Source organism: Ascaphus truei, unplaced genomic scaffold (genome assembly GCF_040206685.1).
Source record: "Ascaphus truei isolate aAscTru1 unplaced genomic scaffold, aAscTru1.hap1 HAP1_SCAFFOLD_831, whole genome shotgun sequence".
In the NCBI taxonomy this organism is placed as follows: domain Eukaryota; kingdom Metazoa; phylum Chordata; class Amphibia; order Anura; family Ascaphidae; genus Ascaphus; species Ascaphus truei.
The window spans coordinates 104,488-117,060 of NW_027457169.1; the positions used below are offsets into that span (position 1 = coordinate 104,488).

The window sequence follows — 12,573 nt, forward strand, 5'->3', positions numbered from 1 at the left end:
GTGCGGCGCTGCTCGTCCTCCGATAGCAGAGGAGTGTCTGTGACTGCACTCCAGTGCAGCCCCGCGCATCTGGAACGAATCCTCTGACGCTGAAGGCGGACCTCGGGGAGAAAAGCCTCTTCCTGTGTGTCGATACCGATGCCCGCCTGCCACGCTATTCACATGAGCTCCTTCTGGATAGCTCTTAACTCTGACCCTACGCGTTTCGTGCGCCTGCGCGTCACTTCTGCAGGGGATAAGAAGTGACGCACAGGCGCACGAAACGCGTAGGGTTAGAGTTCAGAGCTCACTCCTCTGCTATCGGAGGACAAGCAGCACCTCCCTGCGTATGATGCACATTGCTTGCATACTAATTTATTTTGCGGTTTATCCAGGTGTTTCTGCGCTGGCGCTGCAGTGTGTCCAGGCGTTTCTGCGCTGGCGCTGCAGTGTACAGGCGTTTCTGCGCTGGTGCTGCAGTGTCCAGGCGTTTCTGTGCTGGCGCTGCAGTGTGTCCAGGCGTTTCTGCGCTGGCGCTGCAGTGTGTCCAGGCGTTTCTGCGCTGGCGCTGCATTGTGTCCAGGCGTTTCTGCGCGGGCGCTGCAGTGTCCAGGCGTTTCTGTGCTGGCGCTGCAGTGTGTCTAGGCGTTTCTGCGCTGGCGCTGCAGTGTGTACATGCGTTTCTGCGCTGGTGCTGCAGTGTCCAGGCATTTCTGCGCTGGTGCTGCAGTGTCCAGGCATTTTGCGCTGGCGCTGCAGTGTCCAGGCGTTTCTGCACTGGCGCTGCAGTGTGTCCAGGCATTTCTGCGCGGGCTTTAGGCTGCGGTCCCAGTAACTGTTACAATAGGCACCGCCCCTCACTGGGGCTGGGCCCAGTACTCCCCTTCCCGCTGAAGTTGTGGCCGCGCCATGCGTGTAAGCTCCGCCCCTCACTGGGGCTGGGCCTTCCCGCTGAAGGTGCAGCCGCGCCGTACTCGCAGTATTTTTTAAACTCAATGACATTGAATTTAGAACTTGCGACGGAGGCGTGGCCACTCCCCCGCCCGTGGTTCACCCAATGAAGGCGAACCAGCCGCGTGACATCATGGCAAGGCCCCCCCAAAAAAACCCAACCACGCCCCCTCCCGTCGCAATCTCCCTTTCTCCCTAAAGACCGCAGATCGCGGTTAGCGCTGTGCACGCGCCGCCCCCTCCCCCCGCTGGGCGCGCGTGTCACAGTGATGACTGGGACCGCAGCCTTAGGCACCCTCGTCCTTCCTTTATCTCCCGCAGGCCGTGAACGCGGCTTTATAACGGAAAACAGAAGCAAAACCTGCAAGTGAACGAGGGTAATGGACACAATGCTGGCAGGCCCTGCGCGGTGAGCAGCGGACGGTCCCACACAGGCGGGGTGCACTTCCGGGGGCGCAGGTTTCATTATCCGGCCGCTGTAACAGTGCGGAAGGATAAACCCCACACACTGAGCTTGTCCTGTGCTCTGAAAGTCTGGGCATGGATAGCACACACGTTATGGGGTAAAACCCTCCTCCGTGCTGCACACAGCATATAATAACCCCACTCGTGAGCACACTCACATAACCGGCCTCACACTGAGGAGACTCAAATGGTGGAAATGGCTGTCTGTGAGTAGGTTACTGGCTCTACACTTCTGTAACCCAGGCAGAGCCGGAAAGCTGTGTGATACGGGATGCGTGCGCTTATAGGGGCCCGTGTTAAAATGGACATGAAGCAAAAGGTGACTGTAGACAGACGCTCACAGAGGTACACAATTGGAGACTTTTGTAAGGTGAAATTATAACAAGGCTTTATTGTGCCTTTTCCTTAATATCAGGAAACTATCCAAACAAGGGGGAAACACAGCTTCTATTCACTTGGGAGTGGTTCTAGTGAAATACCATGCAATCCACAACTCCCTTAGTTAAGCATGTCACCCAGCCCCAAACACATAGCATGAAATAAGCAGATATACGAAGTCTCTTAAGAATGAAAGTCTTATCTGTTCCTTGGAGGGAAAATCTCCTCTGTTCCTGGTTCAGCTCCCTTCCCTCAGGGTGTGTCAGCATTCAGGTTTAGAAGTTTTCCCTGTGTCTTGTAAGCAGCTCTGCTGTTTCTTCTGGCAGAGCTCAAGACTGTTGTGAGAGTCAAAGACAATCTCTGCTCTCTCTCCCAAGTTCAGCTCAGGTATGAGCTAAAGAGACACTTCGTGTCTCAACAGACAGGCTTTTGTAAGCAATCTAAATCAGGCAGGTGGTGTTTATTAATTGACTACCAGCAGTTAACCACCACACTGCTAGATTAAAGGCACATTACTTGCACATTACTTGTAACTCCCCTGTTACATACCTCCCCTGTTTGTGGGAAGCTTGGGCTTGCCACGGCCAAAGCCCATCCTTCCACTCTCATTCTAGATATCTCTGTGACTTGAATGAGAGTGGATGGAAGAAGAGAACCCTCAGTCCTGCTGGGATTGGAGCCCTTTCTCCAGTTTATTCGTGTCTCCTCCTGAAGGTGCTTGAGATCAGCACCCCTCAGTCGCTCGAGGAGGAGTTTCTCCAAGTATAGCCTTTTTTTTTTTTCTTTTTTTTTTTTTTTATATTAAAACAAAACTATATATATTTATTATTGTATTTATTATTTTTTTATTTTTTTTAAGTGCCGCTTGGTTTGCCTCTTTTTGTTTCAAATTTTTTATTGGTTTTTTTTGAGAGAATACCATCAAATAGTAGGTTTCAACATACATCTGTTACAATTTCACAATGTATAGAAAGAATAAATATTAAACATTGTATTACAACCCAAATAATACTCTTGTTGTCTTCTTTATCTTATAATCTACTTTACAACCGTTGAATTCTACAGAACATTGTATATATATTTATTTATTTTTAAATTTTAGCAACCTATTTAGGAAGCAGCCGCTTCCGGGCATTTCTCTCTGAGAAAATCAAGGATAGAGGAGAAAAAAGCAAGAGAGAAGACGTAGGGGGAGTGGGTAGAGGAGGGGGAATGAGAGGAGGGGGAGGGGGGTGTCCTATTAACTCCGATCTTGTATGGTCCCTATATTTTATTTTTAATTGTCTGGCCAAACTGACCAAACCTTATGGAACTTATCCACCTTTTGACTCAGCTGTGCCGAGAGGAGTTCCATTAGCCTTATTTCCTTGATACGTCTCAATACTGTCTGCTTGGATGGGGGGTTTATCTTTTTCCATGCCGCGGCTACCGAGCATCGAGCTGCAGTGAGGACATGGCTTATTATTTTATTCTCTTGGGGTTGTAGGTCCTCTATTGGTTTAGCCAGCACCATGATCAGTGGGTCCACCTCTATCTCTAGTCCCAGGAGCTCTCGTATCATTGTTTGCATCATGATCCAGAACCCCTGAATTTTTGGGCAATTCCACCAGATATGAGCCATATCTCCTTTTTGCCCGCATCCTCTCCAACACAAATCTGAGGACCCGGGGAGAATCTGGCTCAATCTATTTGGGGTTAGGTACCAATGGAACATAATTTTGTATATATTTTCTTTTATAGTTGTGCAGATTGATGTTTTAGAGGCCGCTTCCCAGATATCCTCATAGTCCTCTCTATCTATTTCTAGGTTTAAGTCCTCTGCCCATTTTAGCATGTAGCTATGATTAGTTTGTGCCGCAACCGACGCCAGACCCAGATATACCTCAGAAATCAGACCTTTGCAATAATAGCCTCTTCTGCATAATCTCTCAAATTTTGTCATAGCAGCAAACGCTGTATTTTTTTAAACTGTTTGTAGGTAATGTCGAATTTGCAAATAACCAAACACCGGTAAATTTGTAATTTTATGCTTTTTCTCCAACTCTGGGAGTGCAAGAATCTTATTTTTGGATACATAGTCATCCGCCATTATCAACCGCAGCTCTTTATATTTACTGAGTCCCTTTGGGAGGCAGCCTGGGATAAACTCGGGATTGCTAAATATGGGGGTCATTAGAGTGGGGTACGATGCCAAGTGATATTTCTCCTTATTTCTTGACCATATTCTCCATGTACACCTCATTGCTCCCAGTTTTAATTTATCTGCTAGGCTCTCCCTCCCTCCCCCGGGCCAAAGGGTTGCCGGGAGAGAAAGGGATCCTGCATAGGTAGACTCAATCCCCAGCCAACAACTTGTAGTTGGATCATTGTTCCACATTATTACTTGTTTTAGTTGGGCCGCCGGATAGTATTTAGTGATATCCGGGACTCCCAGACCTCCGCAGTCTTTTGGGGCTAGCAAAATTGCTCTAGCAACCCTTGGTCTTTTATTTTTCCAGATGAATTGAAAAATTCTATTCTGGATATTTTTAAGTTCTGCTAATGGAATGTCTATTGGTAGCGTCTGGAAATAATATAGGAGTCTTGGCAGGATATTCATTTTAACTGTGGCTATTCTTCCTAGCCAAGAGATCTGATATTCGTTCCAGCTCTGAAGATCTTTTCTAATCTTTTCAAAGAGAGGGGGATAATTGTGTTGGTATAGGGTCTTAAAAGAGCTCGTTATCTGTATTCCCAGATACTTTATTTTTATTGAGCTCCATTTATAATTAAAGTTTGCCTGTAACAACTTAACTTCTGATGCTGTTAATGAAAGATTCAGAGCCTCCGACTTGTCCGTGTTAATTTTATATCCCGAAATTTTACTAAATTGGTCTAATTGGTATTGTAAATTTGGTAGGGACGTTAGTGGGTTGGACAGGGTTAGGATAATGTCGTCGGCAAATAGGGATATTTTGTAGTTTGTCTCTCCAATATCTATACCTTTGATATTCTTTTCGTCCCTAATTGTCACTGCCAGGGGTTCTATGGAGAGGGCGAATAAAAGCGGAGATAAGGGGCATCCTTGTCGGGTACCATTAGTAATTTTTATGGGGCTTGAGTCTCCTCCTGGGAGTTTCACGACTGCTGTGGGAGTTTTGTATAGGGCTCTGATCCCCTCTAAGTATTGGCCCCTAAATCCGAATTTAATCAAAGTTTGATCCAAGAAATCCCACCGTATCCTGTCAAATGCTTTTTCTGCGTCTAGATTCAACAGGATAGCCTTCGTATTTAAAAGGTGCACATGGTCAATAAGGTTGATAATTTTTCTGGTATTATCAGAGGCCTGTCTCCCCGAGACAAACCCGACTTGATCTATATGAATTAGGCTGGGCAATATTGGGGTGAGTCGGTTTGCCAAGATTTTGCTAAAGAGTTTTAGATCCGAATTAAGGAGGGCTATGGGGCGATAGTTACCGCATTGTAATGGGTCTCTCCCTTCCTTATGTATAATTGCTAGATTTGCTTTGGACATTGTTGTCGTAATATCTGCTCCCCCTAGGAACGAATTAAACATATCCAGCATATATGGGGCTAGTACCTTCTTAAATTTTTTTGTAGTACTGGTTTGAGTATAGTCTTTTTTCTACGTGCGCGGTCATGAGATTTCCCTCGCGTCGGGTGCTCATCTTATTGTAGGCATATTGTATGGCAGCAGTTGCAGAGCGTTTAAAAACAGCCCTTTGAGTTTTCCGCTCTTGAAGCTGTCTCTCTGCCCTTTTCCCACTCAATGGGGTTGCTAGTTCAGCTCTTTGAGATTAAGTTGCAATTCCACACCCACTTCCAGAGAATATCCCATCTTTTCAGCTTCATCAGCTAAGGATTCTTCTGGTTTTAATTCAGCACGTGTACCTTCTTTTGTTGCCTGCTGGGTGGCTGAAGGTTTTGCTAGTGCTTGTTTAGGTGGTTCAAATTTTGCAACCTTGTCTTTCAGATGAGCGGTATTCCCAGCTCTCACTGTACCCTTGTCTTCATGGGTTTTTGAGGCTGTGGGATACTGACGCTTAGTCAGGGTCAATACTTGTCCTTGTAGGACTGTAATCTCATCCGCGAGAGATCCCTGTTTTTTGAGTGCGTCTTGCAAGTCTCTTAGGGAATTTATCTGCATGCTTTGCTTTCTCTGAGCTTGCTTCCACATTTTTATTGCATTGTGAAGCACTATGAACTTCTTTGCTTGGGCCACAGTTACTTGTTTCAGTTTCTGGACCTTCTTGTGCTCCCTTTTGTGCCGCGTCACCTGGGTTCTAAGCTTGGCCTTTAGCGTTGCTTTGGTGATGCTCAGTGTAGCCTTCAGTTTCTCATGCTGCTTTGCGGGGACATACTGGGTCATCAGACATTCCTGCAACACTTGAATTTCTTTAACAGCCTGCAGATTGTCATCCTGCAGAGTTCGCTGCTTCTCCTCTGCCTTCTCGAGGTGCTTACGCAGACCTTGCAGTTGGTTCTGCAGTCGGTGCTCTGCTTCAAACTTCTCACCTTCCAAAAGTCTATTTATTTCTTTAAGCTCGTGCAGCTTTTCATTTTTTTCCTTGAATCGTTTGTCAAATTAAAAAAAATTTCTTTGAGTTTTACGTTTTTTCTTTGTAATCTTAAATGTTCTCCTTTTTCAGTCTCTGTACTATTCAGGGCCTCTTTGCAGTCCTCCTTCCATTTACGCACATCTGCTTTGAGACTGACAGTCTCCTGGCGTGAGACATCCTTCTCTAGGTTGAGGGTCTGAAGCTCCTTCTGAGAGACTTTGAGATCTGTATCAAGATTACCAATAGTTTCTTTAGCAATGTCCAGCTCCTCAGTGAGACTGTGTAGTTCCTTTCTGGAAACTTCCAGGTCTGTGCGGCAGCTGTTGGTCTCATGATGTGAGGCATCAAGTGCTCTGCGGAGTGTCTGAACCTCTTTCTGAGATACGTCCACCTCTATCCGGACACTGTTGACCTCCTGTTGTGAGGCATTCAGCTCTATGCGAAGAGTGTGAACCTCTTGCTGGAAGACTGTCATCTGCTTCAGTGCCTCCTCATACTTCCGCTTTAGCGTAGCCACCATTTTAGCAGATTGGCTCTGCTTTTCATCCATGGCGGAAATAGTAGCATTTGCAGTATCTAGCTCAGTCTTGAGATCGTCAGATTCAGAGTACATTGCGAGCACCGTCATCTGTAACTCAGCATTATCTGCTCTCTCAAGTTTCAATTGTTCTCGAAGTAGATCACAGTCATGCCTGGCAAGTTTCAGTACTTCCGGGCTGGTCAAGGGATCGTCACTCACTGGTTCCGGCTCCGCTTCCCTGGGATGACTGGTTGAGGGTTCCTCACTGTTGGCACCGGACAGACACTTCTTTGGGGTACACGACTTCTGCCTTGGGCCCTCTGGATATTCGGTTACCCGCGGGACGAATTCTCCATTTTCTCTAGGCCGCAGGGCAACTCGGTCCCCCTTTTCCTCCACAGGATCTGTGGACGTGTCTGTTCCTTCCACGGTAAGTGAAGAACCGCTTTTCTTTTTCTGCCTTCTTGTTTTAGATGACACCGTCCCCTCAGGGATACTGGGGTCTCCTTTATTTGAAATTTTAGCAGCGTCACTTGATCCACCCTGCTTTTCTTGCAACTGTAATAGCTGACGGAAATATTCTGTGATCTGCTGCTCCCGCTCTGTCTCCTGCTGATCATATTCGTCATCAAAGGGAGCGGTCTTTTCTGTTCGTGCCGAGTTCAGGCACCCCCACCATTCTTGGGGTGTTTTGTGGGTGTGACTCGGTTCGGGTTTCCCGTAAGAGATGTCTTCCTCTTTATTGGACTGGAAGGGCCACTCTTCCGTGGGATAGGGTTCATTACATCTGCATCATTAGGCTGCATCTTGTCCTCCATTTTTAGGCTATCAGGTGTAATTTTCTTCCTGACCTCAGGAGGCGCTATTGCAGCTGTTGCCACTGTATTTGCTAGAAACCCCAATTGTGGTACTCCTACAGGTGGGCATATTTTGCGTGCAGAGGTCGTAGTTCTCACAGGCATCTCTGTAGAATTTTTCTTTCTTGGATAAGTTTTACAATATCAGCAGTACTGTGCATGCATTTTCTCTCATCAGATATACAAGATGTGCAGTTGCTAGGTAAAAAAGTCTATTTGCTTTACACCATTTACTTGCTAGGTTTAATCTCTCATTAGGTATGCTGAATGTGTAGTTGCTAGGAAAAAACTTCTGTTTGCTTTACACCATTTACTTGCTAGGTGCAATCCCTCCGCTTCAGCAACAGAATTTGGGTTTCTTTCTGAGTTCAGTAATTTTCAGTCTCATCTTTGGGTATTATGGCATTCACACTTCACCCTTTGGGTGTCTGTTTTGCTCCCAAGATATATATAGGCAGACTTTTTTACTTGCAGAAAAAAAAGCATTCTTTGCAGTGGACTATTTTTTTCATTCCCGGCAGGGTGACTCAACACTCAGCAATTGGCTTTGAAATACCTTTTACACAGTTCAGCAATCCCTTTTTCCCCTATAGGGCAATTTTACACTCAGCATTTGTTTGCTAAAAATTCCCCTGCTTCAGCACAGTCTTGTATCAATTTTCACACTTTTCTGCATATACTCCATTCACAGCTGGTAGCCCTATGTGGTGTGGCAACCTTTATTTGCAAAATCAGTACCACTCGTGGGTCACCATCTGTATTCACTGCTTCAGCGAAACTTTTGTAAACAACAAACACCTATCCCTTTTTAAGGGCTGACACTTCTTGAACCCTGACTATGGCTGGAAGGCAAAACCCCTATTTCAATGACAATATTACACTTTGTGATAGGCAAATAAGGTTTAGCTGCTTCAGCAGTCTCTCTCCTCTTGGGATTGGGGGAAAGAGTCCATTGGTGGTTTTGTAAGTTTCAGTGCAGTGTAAGTTTCAGTGGTGTGTATCACTTTAACTCTGGTCTCTGCTGCATGAGGGTTTTTTATTTTTTTTTCTAAGTTGCTCAGACTGTTTGTAGGCAAAAAGCATAAAAAAAAATTTCACATAAAAAATCTCCTGTCCTTTTTAACTTCAAAGACACCTCTCGTCCCACTTCGGACACCATATGTAGACGAACGCTCACAAAGGTACACAATTGGAGACTTTTGTAAGGTGAAATTATAACAAGGCTTTTTTGTGCCTTTTCCTTAATATCAGGAAACTATCCAAACAAGGGGGAAACAAAGCTTCTATTCACTTGGGAGTGGTTCTAGTGAAATACCATGCAATCCACAACTCCCTTAGTTAAGCATGTCTCCCAGCCCCAAACACATAGCATGAAATAAGCAGATATACGAAGTCTCTTAAGAATGAAAGTCTTATCTGTTCCTTGGAGGGTAAATCTTCTCTGTTCCTGGTTCAGCTCCCTTCCCTCAGGGTGTGTCAGCATTCAGGTTTAGAAGTTTTCCCTATGTCTTGTAAGCAGCTCTGCTGTTTCTTCTGGCAGAGCTCAAGACTGTTGTGAGAGTCAAAGACAATCTCTGCTCTCTCTCCCAAGTTCAGCTCAGGTATGAGCTAAGGAGACACTTCCTGTCTCAACAGACAGGCTTTTGTAAGCAATCTAAATCAGGCAGGTGGTGTTTATTAATTGACTACCAGCAGTTAACCACCACACTGCTAGATTAAAGGCACATTACTTGAACAGGGATTACTCCCCTGTTACAGTGACACACGAAGTGCTCATTTGCATGTCATTACCCAGAATCCCTGGCTGCAGTGGAAGCACTGTATGCCAAGAGATAATGGGGAAGGGCAGGTTTGCCGATCCGTCTGAGGCCTGCGTGTGCTCACACGGGGGGGGGGGGGGGGGGGGTTATATTCGCTGTTCGGTGGAGGGTTTTGTCACTTTTTTTACCCAAGATAACTTATTTAATGTGTGGTCGAAGCCTGTCCCAGCTTCCCTGTAAAGCCGGTATACCCAACCTCGCATTGATGAGACCCATAAGGTGACACACGAAGTGCTCATTTGCGTGTCATTACCCAGAATCCCTGGCTGCAGCGGAAGCACTGTCTGTTAAGAGATAATGGGGAATGGCAGGTTGCAGACCCGGCTGAGACGTGACACTGTGCTCACACGTGGTATATTGTTATTTGCTGAATGAGGACTGCTACTAAACAGGAGATGGAGGCGCTGATATGTTACCGGCAGCTGCAGTATTCATTTCTTCTGTGTCCTCTCCCTGCCGCTCATTCGGTGGCCCTGCCTCTCCCTGCCGCTCATTCCGTGGCCCTGACTCTCCCTGCCGCTCATTCCGTGGCCCAGCCTCTCCCTGCTGCTCATTCCGTGGCCCTGTCCTCTCCCTGTTTCTCATTCTGTGACCCTGCCTCTCCCTGCTTCTCATTCCGTGGCCCTGTCCTCTCCGTGGCTCTCATCTGTGGCACTGTCCTCTCCCTGACACTCATTCCGTGGCCCTACATCTCCCTGCTTCTCATTCCGTGGCCCAGTCCTCTCCCTACCTCACCTGTGGCCATGGCCTCTCACAATCTGTGTCCCTGTCCTCTCCCTGCTTCTCTTTCTGTGGCCCTTTCCTCTCCCAGCTTCTCCTTATGTGGCCCTTTCCTCTCCCTGCGTCTCATTCCGTGTCCCTGTCCTCTCTGTGGCCCTCATCTGTGGCCCTGTCCTCTCCCTGACACTCATTCTGTGGCCCTACATCTCCCTGCTTCTCATTCCGTGGCTCAGTCCTCTCCCTACCTCACCTGTGGCCATGGCCTCTCACAATCTGTGGCCCTGTCCTCTCCCGGCTTCTCATTCCGTGGCACTGTTCTCTCCCTGCTTCTCATTCCATGGCCCTGTCCTCTCCCTGCCTCTCACCTGTGGCCCAGTCCTCTCCCTGCCTCACCTGTGGCCCAGTCCTCTCCCTGCCTCACCTGTGGCCCTGTCCTCTCCCTGCTTCTCATTCCATAGCCCAGTCCTCTCCCTGATTCTCATTCGTGGCCCTGTCCTCTCCCTACCTCACCTGTGGCAATGGCATCTCACAATCTGTGGCCCTGTCCTCTCCCTGCTTCTCTTTCCGTGGCTCTTTCCTCTTCCTGCTTCTCATTCCGTGGCCCTGTCCTCTCCATGCTTCTCATTCGTGGCCCTGTCCTCTCCCTACCTCACCTGTGGCAATGGCATCTCACAATCTGTGGCCCTGTCCTCTCCCTGCTTCTCTTTCCGTGGCTCTTTCCTCTCCCTGCTTCTCATTCTGTGGCCCTGTCCTCTCCCTGCTTCTCATTCGTGGCCCTGTCCTCTCCCTACCTCACCTGTGGCAATGGCATCTCACAATCTGTGGCCCTGTCGTCTCCCTGCTTCTCTTTCCATGGCCCTGTCCTCTCCCTGCTTTTCTTTCCGTGGCTCTTTCCTCTCCCTGCTTCTCATTATGTGGCCCTGTCTCTCCATGCTTCTCATTCCATTGCCCTGTCCTCTCTTTGCTTCTCATTATGTGGCCCTGTCCTCTCCCTGCTTCTCTTTCCGTGGCCCTGTCCCCTCCCTGCTTCTCATTCCATTGCCCTGTCCTCTCCCTGCTTCTCATTCCATGGCCCTGTCCTCTCCCTGCTTCTCATTCCATGGCCCTGTCCCCTCCCTGCCTCTGACCCGTGGCCCAGTCCTCTCCCTACCTCACATGTGGCCGTGGCCTCTCCCTGCCTCTCACAATCATGGTCCCTTGCTTGTTCCCCGCAGGAAAGTGGCTGAGACAGTATTAGTGCTGAAGTGCTGCTTCCTGGAGCCACGTTCCTCGTGTGAAACCTGTTCCCAGTGCTCCATACTGCAGTGCCACGCCTGTGACACCTTGCACGTGGACCCAGACTACATCTCGCACTGCATCCTGGGACACTACGATGAGTCCCGCCAGCTCAAGGACGGTCTGCGTGAGACAGTGGAGCTGGGAACAGGTGAACTATGGCTAAGGGTCATCCCTCCCTTCCCAAATTACCTCCCTTCCCATCTCTCCGCCCCATCTCCCCTCCCCATCTCTCCTCCCCATCTCTCCTCCCCATCTCTCCTCCCTTCCCATATCCCCTCCCCCCCAATCTCCCTTCCCATCTCTCTCCCCCATCTCCCCTCCCCATCTCTCCTCCCTTCCCATATCCCCTCCCTTCCCATATCCCCTCCCCCATCTCCCCTCCCTTCCCATATCCCCTCCCCCATCTCCCCTCCCTTCCCATATCCCCTCCCCCATCTCCCCTCCCTTCCCATATCCCCCCCAATCTCTCCTCCCTTTCCTCCCCCCAATCTCCCCCCCATCTCCACTCCCTTACCTCCCCCATCTCTCCCCTCCCATCTCCTCCTTCTCATCTCCACTCCCTTCCCTCCCCCATCTCCCCTCCCTTCCCATCTACCCTCCCTTCCCATCTCCCCTCCCTTCCCATATCCCCTCCCCATCTCTCCTCCTTTCCCTCCCCCCAATCTCCCTCCAATCTCTCCCCTGCCATCTCCCCCTCCCATATCCACTCCCTTCCCTTCCCATATCCCCTCCCCCCATCTCTCCTCCTTCCCTCACCCCAATCTCCCTCCCATCTCTCCCATGCCATCTTCCCCTCCCATATCCCCTCCCCCCATCTCTCCTCTCCCCATCTCTCCTCCCTTCCCTCCCTCCCTCCCCCCATCTCTCCTCCCTCCCACAATCTCCTCTCCCATCTCCCCCTTCCCATCTCCACTCCATTCCCTCCCCCAATTTCCCCTCCCATCTCCTCCCTTCCCATCTCCTCTCCCTTTCCTCCTTTCCCATCTCCCCTCTTTTCCCATCTCCCCTCCCTTCCCATCTCCCCTCCCTTCCCATCTCACTTCCCA

At 48.8% G+C, this 12,573-nt stretch overlaps 1 protein-coding gene across 2 annotated transcripts in view; it reads left to right on the plus strand.

Annotated features, from left to right (window-relative positions):
- The window catches only part of LOC142486382 (FHF complex subunit HOOK-interacting protein 1B-like), a 75,034-nt gene that overhangs the window by 50,586 nt on the left and 11,875 nt on the right, over nt 1–12,573 (plus strand). Inside the window, exon 4 of one of the 2 annotated variants that reach the window (XM_075584976.1) lies at nt 11,464–11,675. The exons of the other annotated variant lie outside the window; for it this stretch is intronic. The gene's annotated coding sequence lies outside the window, so the exon portion shown is untranslated. The remainder of the gene's footprint in view (nt 1–11,463; nt 11,676–12,573) is intronic. 2 annotated transcript variants of the gene reach the window in all.